Source organism: Panthera uncia, chromosome D4 (assembly GCF_023721935.1).
Source record: "Panthera uncia isolate 11264 chromosome D4, Puncia_PCG_1.0, whole genome shotgun sequence".
Taxonomy (NCBI): Eukaryota; Metazoa; Chordata; class Mammalia; order Carnivora; family Felidae; genus Panthera; species Panthera uncia.
In genome coordinates, this window is record NC_064807.1 from 65713610 (window position 1) to 65732010 (window position 18401).

Here is an 18401-nt window from a genome sequence, read left to right on the forward strand (position 1 = left end):
CACCCAGTGCAACAAGTGGCCTCCTTAATGCCCATCATCCATTTAGCCCATCTCTCCCCCCATCATCCCTCCAGCAATGCTGATTGTTCCCTGTATTTAAGAGTCTCTTATGGTTTGCCTCCCTCTCCATTTTTATCTTGTTTTTTTCTTCCCTTCCCCTATGTTCACCTGTTTGATTTCTTAAATTCCACCTATGAGTATTTGTCTATCTCTGCCTGACTTATTTCGTTTAGTATAATACATTCTAGTTCCATCCACGTGTTGCAAATGACAAGATTTCATTCTTTTTGTTGGCTGAGTAATATTCCATTGTGTGTGTGTGTGTGTACCACATCTTCTTTATCCATTCATTGGTCGATGGACATTTGGGCTCTCTCCATAATATGTTTATTGTTGATAGTGCTGCTATAAACACTGGGGTGAATGTGCCCATTCAAATCAGTATCTTTATATCCTTTGGGTAAATACCTAGTAAGTGCAATTGCTCAGTCTTAGGGTAGTTGTGTTTTTAATTTTTTGAGGAATCTCCATACTGTCTTCCAGAGTGGCTGCACCAGTTTGCATTCAGACCAACAGTGCAAAAGTGCTCCTCTTTCTTCACATCCTCACCAACACTTGTTGTTTCCTGAGTTGTTAATTTTAGCCATTCTGACAGGTGTGAGGTGGTATCTCATTGTGGTTTTGATTTGTATTTTCCTGATGATGAGTGATGTTGAGCATCCACAAGAAACATTTTAAAAATGTTCTCTATTGTCCCCAAAATGTCTTTTTGTAAGTTGAGATATAACTGACTTAAATGTGTTTCAGGTTTCCCATATTCTTTTTTTTTTTTTAATTTATATTCATTTTTGAGAAAGAGTGTGAGCAGGGGAGGGGTAGAGAAAGAGGGGAACAAAGGATCCGAAGCCGGCTCCACACTGAAGGCAGAGGGCCCAAAGTGGGACTTGAACTCACGAACCATGAGATCATGACCTGAGCTGAAGCGGAAGTCAGACGTTTAGCCCCCTGAGCCACCCAGGTGCCCCTAACATGTGAGTTTCAGGTGTGTAACATAATGGTTCAGTATTTATATGCACCACAAAATGATCACTTATTTGAAATAGGTCTAATTACCTACCATTGATCACCACACAAAGTAACAAATTTTGTTTTCCTTGTGATGAGAACTTTTAAGATTTACTTACTTTTTAAAAAATTTTTTTAACGTTTATTCATTTTTGAGAGACAGAGAGACACATTGTGAGTAGGGGAGGGGCAGAGAGAGAGGGAGACACAGAATCCGAAGCAGGTTCCAGGCTCTGAGCTGTCAGCACAAAGTCCAACACGGGGCTCGAACTCATGAACCGTGAGATCATGACCTGAGCTGAAGTCGGACGCTCAACCGACTGAGCCACTCAGGTGCCCCAGATTTACTTTCTTAGTAACTTTCAAATATTCACTATAGTCACCATGCTATACATTACACCCCTGTGGCTCATTTATTTTATAACTGGAATTTTGTACCTCTTGACCCTTTTCACCCCTTCACCTACACCCTAGCTTTTTTCTCCTCTGGCCGCCTCTAATCTTTTCTCTGTATCTATGAGTTTTGTTTTGGTTTTTGTTTATTTTGTTTTTAGACTCCAGATATAAATGAAATCAGATAGTGTTTGTCTTCCTCTTTATTTTACTCAACATAATGCCCTCAAGGTCTATCATGTTGTTACAAATGGCAAGATTTCATTCATTTTTATGGCTGAGTAACATTTCATTGTACATACGTATACCTTTATCCACTCATCCACCAATGGACACTTATTTCAATATCTTCACTTTTGTAAATAATGCTCCAGTGAAACTGGGGGTGCATATACCTTTTTGAATTCATGTTTTTGTTTTCTTCAGATAAATTTTCAGAAGTGGAATTGCTGGATCATATGATAGTTCTATTTTTAATTTTTTAAGTACCTCCATACTCTTTTCCATAGTGGATGCAATGATTTACATTCCTTCCAACAGTGTGGAAGGGTTCCTTTTTCTCTATATCATCTCCAATACTTGTTATTTTCTGTCTTTTTGATAATAGCCATTCTAACTGGTGTGAGGTGATATTTCATTGGGTTTGATTTGCATTTCCCTGATGACGAGTGATGTTGAGCATCTTTTCATGTAGCTGTTGGCCATCTGTTTTCCTTGAAAAACTGTCCAGATCTTCTGCCCATTTTTTATCTGATTTTTTTGTTTTTTTTTTCTATTGAGTTGTATGAATTCTTTATATATTTTGGATATTAACTCCTTAACAGATATATCATTTGCAAATAACTTCTCCCATTCACTAGGTTGCCTTTTCATTTTGTTGATGATTTCCTTTGCTGTGTAAAAGCCTTTTCATTTGATATGGCCCCATTTGTTTATTTTTGCTTTTGTTTTCTTTGCTTTTGAAGTCAGATCCAAAAATTCATTGCCAAGACTGATATTGAGGAGCCTATGTTTTCTTCCAGGAGGTTTTTAGTTTCAGATCTTAGTTTCAACTCTTTAATCCATTTTGAGTTTATTTTTGTGTGTAGTGTAAGATGGTGATCAATTTTTATTCTTTGGGGGGCACCTAGGTTTCTCAGTCCATTAAGCATCTGACTCTTGATTTTAGCTCGGGTCATGATCTCACAGTTCATGAGATTGAGCCCTGCACTGGGCTCTACGCTGTAGTGTGGAGCCTGCTTGGGATTCTCTGTCTCTCTGCCTCTGTCCCTCTGTTTCTTTGCCCTCCCCCTCCCAATTGCTCACACACACATGCTTGCTGTCTGTCTCTCAAAATAAATAAATACAACTTAAAAGAAATTCATTCTTTTGTATGTGGCTGTCTAGTTTCCCCAACACTGTTTATTAAAGAGACTGTCTTTCCCTGTTGTATATTCTTACATCCTTTGTTGTAAGGTAATTCACCACATTTGTATAGGTTTATATCTAGGCTTGTCATTCCGTCAAAGTAAGTGTCTGTCTTTATGCTAATACCAGACTGTTTTGATTACTATGGCTTTATTATATAGTGTGAAATCAGGGAGCACGATGCCTCCATCTTCAAATACCCATTATGTTTTATTTTAAGTGAAAATTATTTTTTGGTGGGGGAGGATTTCAAAAATAATTTTTTATCATTGTGAAAAGAAAAACTAAGACAATGAAGAAGTTAGAAAACAGAAAGCAAATATCTCTTCTTTGTCTGCCAATATCTCTTCTTTGTCTCACTGTTCAGACATAATCCCACACTCTATATTAGTAAATAGGTTGATAGGTAGAAAGATGAATGTGTATATATATATATATGTGTGTGTGTGTGTGTGTGTGTGTGTGTGTATGTTAGCATGTATGGATGGATGGATGAATGGCTGAAGGACAGCTAATTCGGGAATGAATGGAATCACACATTATAGCTTAGGACCATGACAAAAATAATTCTAAAGTTATTCTAATAGAATAGCAGAATAGTTAGAAAAAAAAACTTTTAAAAGAAAATATAATGGAAGAGGAAGGTGCTTCCTAGAATTAAAATAAATTATAATAAATTTAAATATTGAGATATGGCCTGATTATTACCTGCATTTTTCATAAAATTCAGAATTTTGCCAACATTTTTCCATGACAATAAATGTGAATCTACATATCATTTTAATTGTGCATAGTTTCTATTTTATAAATGTTCTACTTAGTTTTAAAAATGCTCTAAGGAATGAATATTTAGCTTGTTTCCTGTATTCACTATTATAAGCAATGCTTTAATAAATGTCTTGCTATTCATATGTTTAAAAAGTTTTCTCATGATTTCCTTAGAAGCAGATTTGCTGGATCAGAGTCATGTTTTAAATTTTGATATGAATTGCCATTTTTCCTTCAGAAGAAGTAGGCTAATTTATGTACTTCTACCATCATTTTGTAAGAGTGCTTATTTTTCTGCATTTTATGAACTCTCAATATTATAAATTTTGTAAATTGTTACCAATATAATAGGTGAAAAATATTTTCTTGTTTAAATTTGAATACTTGCTTATTTATTGATGTTTGCATCTTTCATATGCTTATTAATCTTTCAAATTTCTTTTGATTTTCTAGTTCATATCTTTTGACTCTTTACTTTTTAGCAAAACAATACATATGCATAGTTTAAATGTTCCACTAGGACAACAAGGATCATTAGCAAAAAATAGCATTTCTCTCTTCCATTTTTCTTCCCCTCCCAATCCTGTTATGCCAAGGTAACCATGCTCAAATTTTTTCAATGTTTTTTTTTTCTGCTATTTATATATTTTATGTTTCTAAATTAAATGCTTCTTTACTACTTCATTTTTTAATTTCAACAATTATTCTCAATTTCCTACTGGATAAGAGGGAGATGTAGCTTTTCTTCCACATTTCCTGCATTCCACCTTATCTCTCCAGACCCATCCAGTTCTCTTTGATCAGCTTTCCAGTATAGGTCTGTCTTAAATCTGGGGTAGATTTATATTCACGTTTTTCATCATTATTACTTAAATATTGTCCACAGCTCAGTAAGTATTACACATAATTTAGATTTTCTTTCTGGTTCAACTTTTTGTTTTCCCTGGTGTTAATAATTACCTCATTTTGGGTTTTGCTTAATTTTCTTTTTTTTTTTTTAATTTTTTTGTTTCTTTGTTTGGGGGGGAGGGGCAGAGGGAGAGAGAAAATCCCAAGCAGGCACAGAGCCTGAGATGGGGCTCAAACTCATCAACCATGTCATTACTTGAGTCAAGATTCGAACACTTAACTGAACGAGCCACCCAGGCGCCCCAGGGTTTCCTTAATTTTCTGTGTATGCAAGACTCTATCACCAAATTCTCTGCCAGAGTGATAAAACTCTTAATGGTTTAAACACTTTCGGTGATCTATAATTTCTTATTTACTTACTTATTTATTTATTTTAAATATATATTTTTTTTTGAGAGAGAGAGGGACAACGCAGGTGGGAGAGGAGCAGACAGAAGGAGACACAGAATCTGAAGCAGGCTCCAGGCTTTCACAGCTCAGAGCCCAATGCTGGGCTCGAACCCACAAAGCCAAAGATCATGACCTGAGCCGAAGTCGGACACTTAACCGACTGAGCCATCCAGGTGCCCCTATAATTTCCTTTTTAAAAATATAGTCTCCATTATCTTGCTCCAGTCTTAACTACTAGATATTTAGCCTACTGCAGAAATATCTTAGGACTTCTTGCCAATCTGAAATTCCTTTCGCAGCTCCCTTGTGTTTCAGCCCATTTTCCAGATTTTCCCTAATTTTGCTCTAAGACATAACTCCACGATAATACTGACAAAGAGTATTTGAAACCATTTTATTCTTGAATGCTTGTATTTCTCACATTTCATTGATTATTTACTTGAATATATAATTCTTGGTTGGAAACCATTTTTTCCCTTAAAATTTTAAAGGCATTTTCCTTCATTGTTTGTAGCATTCATGGTGGTGTTGGAAAGTCCAAAATTGTCCTGATTCTTGATCTGTTGTGTTTTTGTCTTTCTGTCTGGAAGTTTTCAGAGTCTATTCTTTTTTTGTGTTTGTTTGTTTGTTTTAGTTTAATGTTTTTATTTTTTAAAATTTACATCCAAATTAGTTAGCATATAGTGCAACAATGATTTCAGGAGTAGATTCCTTAGTGCCCCTTGCCCATTTAGCCCATCCTCCCTCCCACAACACTTCCAGTAACCCTCTGTTTGTTCTCCATATTTATGAGTCTCTTCTGTCTTGTCCCCCTCCCTGTTTTTATATTATTTTTGTTTCCCTTCCCTTATGTTCGTCTGTTTTGTCTCTTAAAGTCCTCATATGAGTGAATTCATAGGATTTTTGTCTTTCTCTGACTAATTTCACTTAGCATAATACCCTCCAGTTCCATCCACGTAGTTGCAAATGGAGAGATTTCATTCTTTTTGATTGCTGAGTAATACTCCATTGTATATCTATACCACATCTTCTTTATCCATTCATCCATCGATGGACATTTGGGCTCTTTCCATACTTTGGCTATTGTTGATAGTGCTGCTATAAACATGGGGGTGCACGTGTCCCTTTGAAACAGCACACCTGTATCCCCTGGATAAATGCCTAGTGGTGCAATTGCTGGGTCGTAGGGTAGTTCTATTTTTAGTTTTTTGAGGAAGCTCCATACTGTTTTCCAGAGTGGCTGCACCAGCTTGCATTCCCACAGAGTCTATTCTTAAGACACTAAAATTTCATGATGTATTTTACAGCTCTTTTCCATTACTTGGGCTGCTTGGTAGGAATAATCTTTAAGTAAATTTGTGTCCATTGGTTTTAGGAAATTTTTTGTATTATTTCTTTGGTAGTTTCTCTCTGTTCTCTGTCTCTCAGACACACACACACACACTTGCTCACTCTCTCTTTCTAGAACTCCTATTGGTTATATCTCTTGAGTTAGTCCTCTAATTTCTCATAATGTTAGCTCCCATTTTTCTCTCATTAGCTAATTGTTCTCTCTCTTTTTTTTAACTGGACATTTTTAAAAAATTATATTTATTTGCTTATTTTGAGAGAGAGAGAAAGAGAGCGTGAGTGGAGGAGGGACAGAGAGAGACATAGAATCTGAAGCAGGCTTCAGGCTCTCAGCTGTCAGCACAGAGCCAGAGGCGGATCGAACCCACAAACAGGGAGATCATGACCTGAGCAGAAGTCAGACGCTTAACCGACTGAACCACCCAGGCACCCCTATATTTTTTTCTAGAAGGTTTTTTAGAATTTCTAGACTGAGATCTTCCAATTTTGCCAGATGTTTTAACTATTCATATTATTATGTTCTAGTGGTTCTTTCCTCTTCACTGCATGGTCTCTTTTTATAATGTCCCATTCTTTTTTCTTCATGGATGCTGACTTCTCTAATTGTTATGAAGATACTATATTTTTAAGCTTTCTTTGTCTCCTTGTGTCATATCTTTTCTTCTATGTTAATTTTGGTTTCTGTCTTTCATATTGGAGGTTTTCCATATATATCTTGTGATCCTTATCTAATTATACTTTGGAATGAGGCACTAGAAAGCCAATTGAAAGCCATGTGTTAGGGGTAGGGAGTTGGTATACTTATGGAACAGTGGGCCATTACTCAGGCATCAGAGCCACTCAACTTTATGTTCTCTACACTAAGATTTTTTAAAATCTTATGGACCTCTCCCATTTGTATTGTCTCCTCTATTACTGTCTTTGTCTTCACGTCTATACTTTCTCGCTCCTTTACTGTCATTATACTGGAATTCCTGAAGGGAATTTAAGATAAATGTATACTTTCAAGCTGTGATGCCCAACTGGAAATCTCATTTTTCCCCCATTGAGATGTTTGTCATTTTAATATCATTTTAATAATTCTATATACAGTAACAACATTTGTTTATATTTTATTTTATTGTCTTTTTTGCTCTTATTTAATTTTCTTTGCCAAAAAAATTTAATCCTTATGTAGTCAAAGTTCTCAAGTATATATCACGTTTAGAAAAAACTTATTCTAAAATATTCTATAACATGTTTTTCAGTTCTTTTCATCATTTTTCCTACTGTTTGAATTTTAACTTTGAGGATAATTTTGTTTATATTGAGATATGGGTATCAATTTATTTTTTTGTAAGTTAAAACTATTAATGTGATATCTGGCAGAGCTTTTCTCCTAACGAATCTCATATTACATCTGTATCATATTTTACATACTCATTTATCTGTCTATCCATTTCTAGATTCTCTGTTTTATCTTACGAATAGCCATGCCCATTGCTGGACCTGTGCTGTACTTTAAATATTGTATTAGCTTTGTAGTAAATTTTGATATTTTTAATGGCAAATGTCCCCAGCCCTTGGTCTTCTCTGTTATATTCTTTTTGTGGCTCCTAACTGTAATTTCTGAAATGAAATTTGGGTCAGTTTTCAACTTTGAAAATACTCCATTGAAATTTTTATAGTCTGTATAAAAGTTTAGATTAAATTGGGAGAGAATTCACATTCTTATTTCTTTGAGCCTTCTTAATCTAGAAACATGAATACCTCAGAGGATATTCAGATTGTTACTCTCATGAGGTCCTGTACATTTCTTGATAGTTTCAGTCCAGCTATTGTTGCTATACATGAATATCATAAATTTTCATGTGTTTATCTCAAATTTGCTGTTTTTCCATCATTCTATTATTATTATTTTTTGATGTTTATTTATTTTTGAGAGAGACAGAGACAGAATGCGAGGGGGTTAGGGGCAGAGAGAGAGGGAGACACAGAATCCAAACCAGGCACCAGACACCAAGCTGTCAGCACAGAGCCCGATGCGATGCTCTAATTCACGAGCTGTGAGATCATGACCTGAGCCTAAGTCAGGTGCCCAACTGACTGAGCCACCCAGGTGCCCCAATCATTCTATTACTTTTACTTTTACTTTTACTTTTTCTTTCTTTTTTTTTTAACATTTATTTTTGAAGGAGAGAGAGAGTGTGAGCGGGGGAGGGGCAGAGAGAGAGGGAGACACAGAGTCTGAAGCAGCCTCCATGCTCTGAGCCATCAGCACAGAGCCCGATGCAGGGCTCGAACCCACGAACTGTGAGATCATGACCTGGACCAAAGTCAGACACTCAACCGACTGAGCCATCCAGGCACCCCTCATTCTATTATTTTAAAACAATTTTAGTTATTTCTTCCATATTTTAATATCTCATTCAATAAATATTTCAACTCCCACTATGTTCCAGAAAGTGTTAGGCACCAAGGACATAATGTTACTTAAGAAGAGACATGGTGCCTGCCCTTAAGTAGATCATTATATCATTTGCAAATAGTGTAACACTTTTTCCTTTCCAATGTATATTCTTATTATTTATTTTTATGATTCTACTTATTGGCCAGATATTCTAATATTTCACCAGTAGGTGTAATGTTTGCTACTAAATTCTTGTTTCTAAAGATCTTAATCATGTTAAGAAATTACCTTCTGTATTGTGTTTGTAAAAGGTTTGTAATCACAAACAATGTTGAATTTCATCAAAATCCCTTTAATTGTTGATGTGTTAACATGTTAAACCACCCTTGAATTCCTGGAATAAACTCCACTTGGTAATTACAGAGTATTCTATTTTTATCCTGCTTGACCCAATCTAATAATGTTTCATTTAGGATTCTTATAGGAATAAGAAAATGATCTATAGTTTTCATTTATGATCTTTTTTGATGTTTGATATTAGGATTACATTAACTTCAAAGTAAATGGGAAGTTCTCCATAGCTGTTTCCGTTAAGAAACATTTTTAAAAGCACAGTAATTTTTCTTGCCTTTGAAAAGTTGGAAAGAATTCATGGGCAAAGTTAGTTAGATTTCTTTAGTGATGTTCTGTTGACACCTCTTAATTTTTTTTTATATATGTTTATTGGTCTACTCATTTTTAGTTTGTTAAGAACCAGTGTGGGGACTTTTTCCTTAAAAGTGATCCATATATTTGGTCAAATGTATTGGAATAAAGTAACATTTATTATCCATTTGTGAGTTTTTAAGTGTCTTTTGCATCTGTGATTTTACCATTCTTCACATCCATTTATTTGTATTTTAACCCTCTGGACCTTGGTTAAATTTCTCAGAGGGCTATTTAGTGGGGTTATGCTTTTCAGTGGTAATATATACATTTTGAATGTCTATAATTGTTTGGTCAATGGTATTTGGGGTGGAGAAGAAGACACCCGGGTTTGACTTTCTGTCTTAAAAGTAGAAGCTGACGTACAACTATTTGAAGAGATGACAGAAAAGAACAAGATGGAATAGAGAACTATAAAAGGGGGTTTCTGATGGAGTTGGTCAGAAACAAATAATTTGGGGGTCATATGTAGACCCATTGTATCTGTGCCTAAGGATAGCATTTACCAGATCCCTTGCTGACTTGGTAGATAGCTATTATATAAGATGATAGACACAGTATGCAGGAATTGACCAAAACATTATTTCAAGTTTCTCATTATATTGATGCAGAAACTAAGCCACAAAGAGTTGAAGTGATCCAGTAGATTTCTTTACACTATGCAACACTTATTTTGTTTTAAAATAAAATATATAGATGTAGGTTAATAGGAAGAACTGCAAGGAGGCACTTCTATAAATGCTTTATAAATATTGTTTGGATATGATGCCAGACTCCATGTTCATTTCCTAGGTGAAGAACCCCAAACACTAGGAGACTAAAGAAGAAGAAGTTATGATCCAAATCAAGTCTGAAATTTCTTTCAACTGATTGCTTTCCCTGCTAGTAACTCCATAGGCAATACTACTTCTTTCAAAAATCAGTGAACAGAAGTGCTATGAAGAAAAAAATTGGGAGAAGTCTTCATTCTTGTAAGTATTCATAGAAAAGATTTCTAATTGTTGCTACTCTTTTACTTATTAAGATAGGAAAACTAAAAATAATTGTAATACTCAATGCTTGCAAGGGTCCAGGAAAATTGGGGCCCATATATTATTATAAAACAATAATCTTTGGAATGACAAATTTGCAAACTAAGGGAAAATGCTGTATGTATGAAGGTATTTATTGCAGCAGCATCTAGTAAGAAAAAGACTTGAACAACAGAACTAGTCAGAAAGGAAGGTCTAAGTCAATTGTGGTGCACGTGAGAATATTGTGTGGCTGATGAAAATATCATTATCATTAGGTATACAAGCATGTAACAATGCCCTTACTTTTGTGTCTTCACTTGTCTATACGGGGCTCAGTTGGCTCCATACATGCCGAAATCAGAATGAAGTCCAGCTGGACTCTTATCTGGGGACTCTGGGAAGAATATGCTTCCAGGCTTATTCAAGTTGTTGGCAGAATTCAGTTCTTGGCAGTTGTAGGACAGAGGTTGCCATATCCTTGCTGACTGTGGGCTGGGCTTCACTCTCATCTTTCAGAAGCTTTCCCCAGATTCTTCCCTGTGGCTCTTTCCATCTCAGTGTTGGAGAACCTCCCTTGTGCTATGTTCTTCTCACAATTTAAATCCGACTTTCTCTTTTGCTACCAATTGGAGGAAAACTCTCTGCTTTTATGGGGCTCATGTGATTAGGTTAGGTCCACATGTATAATCTCCCTATCTTAAGGTTAATGTCTGCAAATCCCTTTTGCCAGGTAACTTAATGTAATCATTGAACTCAAACGAAGGGGCAAATAGGGTTATGGGGTCATCCTAGAATTCTGCCTGCCACACCACAGATAACCACAGCTCCCACTCTCCCTTCCTTCAGGTCTTTACTTAGTGGTTAACTTTTCCGCAAAATGTTTCCCAGAATTTAGCTAAAATTTCAACTCTACTTGTAATCCTCACCCAAATGTCTACCCGCTTTGCCTGTTTCCCCAACTTCTCTTTAGAGCTTACCTTCTCACGTGCAATATATTTTACTTCTTTATGTTTGTTATCTGTCTCCTTCAGCACACGTAATTTCAATGAGATCAGGGACTTTGTGGTTGTTTGGTATAGTTCTTGCTCCTAGAATGGTGCTTCGACTGTAGCAGTCACTCAGTAAATATGTATTTAATGAGTGAATAAATAAATGGCACGAAGTTATATGTAAAGTATGATTACAGTTACTTAAAGGTGTGTGGTGTCATGCTTTCTCCAGAGTCGGTTGTTTTAGAAGTATCCTTTCCTGTCACTGGTTGCATGGAGTCAGCTTGTGGGTGTATGTGACCCAAAAACTGAGAGCTTCTTTGCACTCTGGCAGCTACACTTGGTGGCTTATGGTCATCACCATAAGAAAATAAAATTAAATAAAGGTATGAATGAACCTAAACACAATTAAAATAGTATCGTTAAGGCGGTAAGATTTTAGTGGTTAAAAATCTATTTCTTAAACTTTGCACTGTTACACTGACATAATTAAGAAGAAGAAGAATTCTGTTCTCTGGGGAGTGGGAATTTGCCAAGTATGACATACCTAAGTAAGCAGTTAGTTTTGAGGTAATGCTAAGGACTCTGTGGCTCATCATAGACAGAAAAGCATTGCCAGATGCAATGTGGTAGAGGAGAAGGAGCATGGGAAACTGAATCACAAAGACCTGGCTTTGAGTCTCCCTTTTGGTATTTACCAATTGTGTGACTTGAAAAGTCACTTAACCCCTCTGAGCCTATTTCCTCACTGTAGAAATGAGGACACTAAATACTTTCATCATTGGGCTGCTATGAGGATCATCTGAGATTCTGTTTCTATTACTTACCACAGAGCAAATGCTCAGTCTTATTTTATTTCACTTCATCCAGCCTATTCACCCTTTTGATTGCCAAGAGAAAGGCTGTTCGTGCTGTACCAACTTCTTTTCTTCATCTAACCTATATTCGCTTACAGAGAAGGACTTTCTGAATTATTTGATGAAAGAAGTGTCACCATGTTTAAAAAATAATATCGGTTCACAGTGATTTTAATTAGTCTAAAATGACAGAAACCAAAATTCCTATGTGGATGTAAAGGACTTCTTCTCTGAGCTCCAAAAGTTCTCCCTGTACCATCACGTTATCATACCTTGAAGTTATTTAAAAACTGCATTCTGTATGACAAGAGGTTCAATATAAAATATTGGTCACTGGGGCGCCTGGGTGGCGCAGTCGGTTAAGCGTCCGACTTCAGCCAGGTCACGATCTCGCGGTCCGTGAGTTCGAGCCCCGCGTCAGGCTCTGGGCTGATGGCTCGGAGCCTGGAGCCTGTTTCCGATTCTGTGTCTCCCTCTCTCTCTGCCCCTCCCCCGTTCATGCTCTGTCTCTCTCTGTCCCAAAAATAAAAATAAAAAAATAAAAAAAAAATAATAAAATATTGGTCACTACCAGATAGAATGTTAACATTTTAATCAGAAAGAGGGAACAATGAATATAAGTTCTGATCCAGTCAGTTTCTCATTATTTAACCTTGAACCATTCACCTTACCTGTCTTGGCCTTCTCATACATTCTGAGAATCCTTGCATGAATGAAAAATGACCCTTTGTGGTAAAATGAATCCCACAGTAATAAAAACTATTGCATTTGGAGCATCTAGTATATTCCAAGCACTGTGCTATATTCTTTACATACATTATCTTTAAAACTGAAAACAAGTCAAACAGCAAATATCATTGTCTCCATTTTATCTTCAAGGAAGTTGAGTCTCACAGAGATTAAATAAATTCTCTAGACAAACACAACTAAATGTTCCAGTCAATCTACTGCTATAATCTATTACTTTGAATTTGGATCATTCTTTTCAATGCATTTACTCTCTGGCCCCTTTACTCAAAGAGGATTTGGCTCAACATTCTATTCCTTCATCTAAGACATCAGTTTTAAAAAATGAACAAGTGTTTGGGTTTTTTTCCTTACTAAACCCCCAGTACCTACTACAATACCTGTTACATAGTAGGTGTTCAATAAATGACTTTTGAATGAATGAATGAATGAATGAACAATATAGGGCCAAGACAGAGCTCTGTGTCATGCCTCCATTAACATACAATAGTATTGGTCTTTTCAGTTACAAATCCACTAGCCTGTATAATTAAGATATCCTTGCTTCTACACTTTTATCTACAATTACTAAAGGGAGACATTGTGAAATGTTTTGGTATGATTAGTTACACTATATCTATGGTTTTCCCCCATTCTGATCATTTTCTCCCAAATTCTGATAATATCATTTTACAAAAAGTAAAGTTTAAGGTGTATCTTGTGTCTTATGAGCATATTATTTCTTTCCTCTCTTAAGAGTTCACAAATATTAGGGGCGCCTGGGTGGCTCAGTTGGTTTAGTCCAGCTTTAGTCCAGGTTTGGCTCAGGTCATGATCTCGTGATTCGCGGGTTAGAACCCCACATCAGACTCTGTGCTGACAACTTAGAACCTGGAGCCTGCTTTGAATTCTGTCTCCCTCTCTGCCCCTCCCCAGCTCACACTCTGTCTGTCTGTCTCTCTCTCTCTCAAAAATAAACATTAAAAAAAAAAAAAAGAGAGAGAGAGAGAGAGTTCACAAATATTAAATCTTATCATTTGTCCTAGAAAACTACCTGGGGTAGACATTAAGCACATTACATATTTTTACAACACACTCCTTTTAGTGAAGCAATGTAGTATTTTCTATCTCACTTCTTACAAAATTTCTGGCAGAATTTTAATGATACATTTGGGAAATTCTCTTAACCTACAACAAGCATTTATTGAAAAGTTGCAATGTATAAACACTGCATAGACATCCAACCTACCTTATCTCATTTAATTTCCCCCAAATCTATGAAGTATCCATGAATATCTGAAATTTTTAAATCAGGAAGCCAAGACTAAAAGAGCTAATTATTTGCCCAAGGTCACCCATTTGACTAAATAGTATGGTCAGGATTCAAAGCCAGGCCTCTGAGTGCAAAGATTATGTTTTTAATGAGCATATACAGTGCCTAAAATATAACTTTTCTAGACAAGGAAACACCTATTATGTTCTGTGACCACTTCACCTGTTTTTGACTTCGATTTTCTTGTTTTAGTTGAATTAGGCTAGGTTATGCTGCAGTAACAAATAACATTAGTGATTTCAGTTTTGCACTTACATATAAAATGGGTTTGCATGATTGCAATGACTGAAAGATCATGTTGGAAAGTCATGCACAGACAATTAACTCTTTCAAACTCAAAATGATACATATTAAATCTGGCAACATGTCATGTCCAAAGCAAATCACATGGCTAAGCCAAACTGTAAAGAGTGGGGAATTATACCCTTCCAGTGTATCTAGAAGGAGAAAACAAGCTATCAGTGAACAGTGGTAATGTCTTCAGAAATCCATTTTTCTGCCCTTTTCAGAACTGGAAATATTCTCCTTTTTAACATAGTAACAAAATACGGATTCTGAAGTTCAGTTTTCATTAAAAATTTTGTCATTATTAGGACATCTGTGTGGGTCAGTCAGTTGAGTGACCAACTTTGGCTCAGGTCATGATCTCATGGTTCGTGGGTTCGAGGCCTGCTGTTGGGCTCTGTGCTGACAGCTCAGAGCCTCGAGCCTACTTCGGATTCTGTATCTCCCTCTCTCCCTGCCCTTCCCCTGCTTGTGCTTTCTCTCTCTCTCTCTCTCTCTCAAAATAAATAAATATTAAATTTTTAAAATTGTATCATTATATATTTTCATATAATTTTTTTGCCATTAGTTCTAATACTTCCTTCTTGAATCTTACAAAACTAAGCCCTTTTGGTTGTCCTTCACGCTTATTCCAGGAATCATATAAATTTAATTATTATTTTATGGCCAGTTGGTCACCTTCATTGTTTATGTCTTTTATACATATACTTTAAAACTACACTCATTAGAGAGCTTCCTATGCAGTTACACTGACCTCACGAAATTGTCCCCACCCTTTTTTTAACATTATGAAAACTTGGTGCTGTAAAGTCATAACTTCAGTTTTGTGTGCCTGATGTCCCTGGAGATTTCTTATTTTGAGATTAAAAATGTTTTGAAAAGAAGGGCTCAAAATGTTTATTCCTCCCCTACCTGTATTAGCAAGCTCTTGGAGATGTGCAAAATAAAGGGGTTTGGAGGGGAAAAAAAAAAAAGGAAGCAGCATTGAGGAAAAGTGGTGAAGCAGAGTCACAAGATGACAGCTGTATGGTACATCTAGGGAGGAGCCAGTTCACCCTGCAGAAGGAGAATGGAGGAGAGAGACCTCTGGGAAAGAAGTTCTCCTCGCAGTCTGACTCATTTGAAAAGTACACATCCGACTGATCTGATGGAAAACCTAAGGATAGGTACATTAAAGGCTACTTACGCCGAAAGCAAACAAACAACAGGGTAATCATTAACTCTAGGAAGAATAAATACGTTCTGCAAAAATGGAACTATAAGTGTTGAACTTGGCAGTGCCATGTATAATATTTAAATAATAACTTAAATGCTGATATTGATTAAATGAATTCAAGATATAGCAGTGGTAAATTATTTCCAAATATCACCCATTCTGCATGCTTTTTTAAAAAAAAAAGATTTTGGGGGGTGTTGTACGTAAGCCAGTTTGACAATAAATTATATTGAAAAAATAAATAAATGAAAAATAAAATAATAATAAAATAAGTAGAAAAGATTTTGGGGCGTCTGAGTGGCTCAGTTGGTTAGGCTTCCGAATTCGGCTCAGGTCGTGATCTCACAGCTCGTGAGTTCGAGCCCTGCTTTGGGCTCTGTGCTGACAGTTCAGAGCCTGGAGCCTACTTCAGATTCTATGTTTTTGTCTCTCTCTGCCCCTCCCCCACTTGCACTCTGTCTCTCTGTCTGTCTCTCTCAAAAATAAATAAACATTAAAAAAATTTTTTTAAAGATTTTGTTTATTTATTAAGATTTTTTAAGATGTTTGTTTATTTTTGAGAGAGGGAGCACAAGCAGGGGAGGGGCAGAGAGAGAGAGGGAGACACAGAATCCAAAGCAGGCTCCTCGCTGTCAGCTCAAAACCCAATGTGGGGCTCCAACCCATGAACCATGAGACTGACCTGGGCCCAAGTCGGATACTCAACTGACTGAGCCACCCAGGCACCCCTAAAAGATTTTATTTTTAAGTAATCTCTATACCAACATGGGGCTCAAACTCACAACACCAAGATCAAGAGTCACATGCTCCACCAACTAAGCCAGTCAGGCACGGGTGCCTTTGGCAACGAGCCTTTGCATCAAGAGGTAGAAATGACCTCTTCTCCCCTAGAGTGTAGGCTTTCCCTGTCACTTGTGTTCACCAATACCGTGTGGTAGAAGTGATGCTGGAGCCTTTTGAGGCTGGACTTTAAGAGACCTTGTAGCTTCCATTCGCAAGATTTTGGAGTGCTTCCTCTTGGAATGCTGCCTTAAGGCTGACATGCTCTCAGCAAGTCCGGGTGAGCCATGGGGAGGAGAACTAAAAGCTTTGATTGGAAGCCCCCACCGACTCCAGCTCCCAGCTGGGCCACCAGCTGAATGCAGACACACGAATGAAGCCAGTAAGACCAGCAGAAGAACGATTCAGCAAATGCAGAGAAGCACAACAAGAAATAAACCGTTCTTTCCTTAAGCCGCTAATTTTGGGGTGATTAGTTCTCCCCAAATAGAAAGCTGAAGCAGTATCTCCATTGTGAGGATGGCAGAAGTGGGGTGATAGAAAGGAGCTAAATCATCAACTAAAATGCCAGGAAATTAATAAATAATATCTTCAAAAGATAAATCAAGAAAAAGAACACTATAAGTATATTATTAAAGATGTGGAGATAGATACCAGTAGAAACAACTAAAGAGTTTCAGATTGTTGCCTGGGGCCAGACTGTGGGGTGGGCCAGGGGAATATAGTTTTTTATTACAGACCTTGTAGGAGTATTTGATTTTTAAAACGTGAACATGAATTGCTTTAATAAAAGTAAAATTTATATATTTTTAAATTGTCCTTGCAGTCATATGCAGTCATATGAAGTTAGAGCATGTGAAGGCCTCAGGGTGTGGCAGATGAATGAAGAGACAGCTCTAATTTGGTCAACGGCCGTCTGTTGACCTTCTGTCCCCTAAAGGTTTGCCCTCCCTCCTAGGCCTCCCTTTTCTGTTTCAGTTCTTGGCAACTGGTCCAAAATGAGGGTGTATTTTAATGTACAGGTGAAGACTTACAGTAACTTAAAGAAAAAAAAAACAGGAGGCAGCAATGGACTGTTCTTTTTGTCTTCAGCTAATTTCTATCATGACCCTATGTCTTAGAAGAAAAGGTAGAGAAGAAAGCCCAGAAACCCTTCAACTACTACAACCTAGAACAAATGAATAATATCTTAAATTACTTACTCTGAAAATCTCTAAAGAGCCCCAACTCTGTGCAGTCTGATTGCCAGAAAAATACTTGTAATTCTTATGTGTTCTTTGGGGTCCCTCCTTGTAAATGACTTGGGGTTCCTCCAGTAATACATATAGAAGCAGCTTTGGAAAACCTGTTTGTTTTCATTTCCTCCATCTTTCCTCTTAGAATTCCTCATGCCATTCTTTGGTCTATTAGAAGTGCTTGCTTCAAGCCATCCCTTATTTCTTAGAGAAACACAAGTCTGTGGCTTCAGATACACAATTCCGACAACTGGACAACTTGGTCGGTTCAGGCTTTTAAAAAATCAATCAAAGCAGCCGTTTGGCAAAGCATATTGCAAGATTTTCTCATTTTTCAGCAAGCTGTTGTGGAATTCTATCACTTCAACTCAAGTGTTCTCTCATCCCCCCAAATATCTCTGTACTCTTTTACGGGCTTTCCTTGTTCTCTCCTATCCTTGCCCTAGCCTCCAGCTTAATTTACCTTCAAAGGAAGCCCCACAGGATTATGCTTTCTGGTTGGGTGATTCCAGTAATGAAGGTGGAGCTATCCATGGGGAATGGATCAAAGAATATTTGTATGGTCAATTTGTGTGCAAAAATGTTAAGATG

At 36.8% G+C, this 18401-nt stretch overlaps 1 long non-coding RNA gene across 1 annotated transcript in view; it reads left to right on the plus strand.

Moving 5' to 3' along the window:
* LOC125920298 (uncharacterized) overlaps positions 1-18401 on the plus strand; it is a 218858-nt gene that overhangs the window by 61654 nt on the left and 138803 nt on the right. The window contains exon 2 of the long non-coding RNA XR_007457004.1: positions 10169-10347. This is a non-coding gene — a long non-coding RNA (uncharacterized LOC125920298). The remainder of the gene's footprint in view (positions 1-10168; positions 10348-18401) is intronic.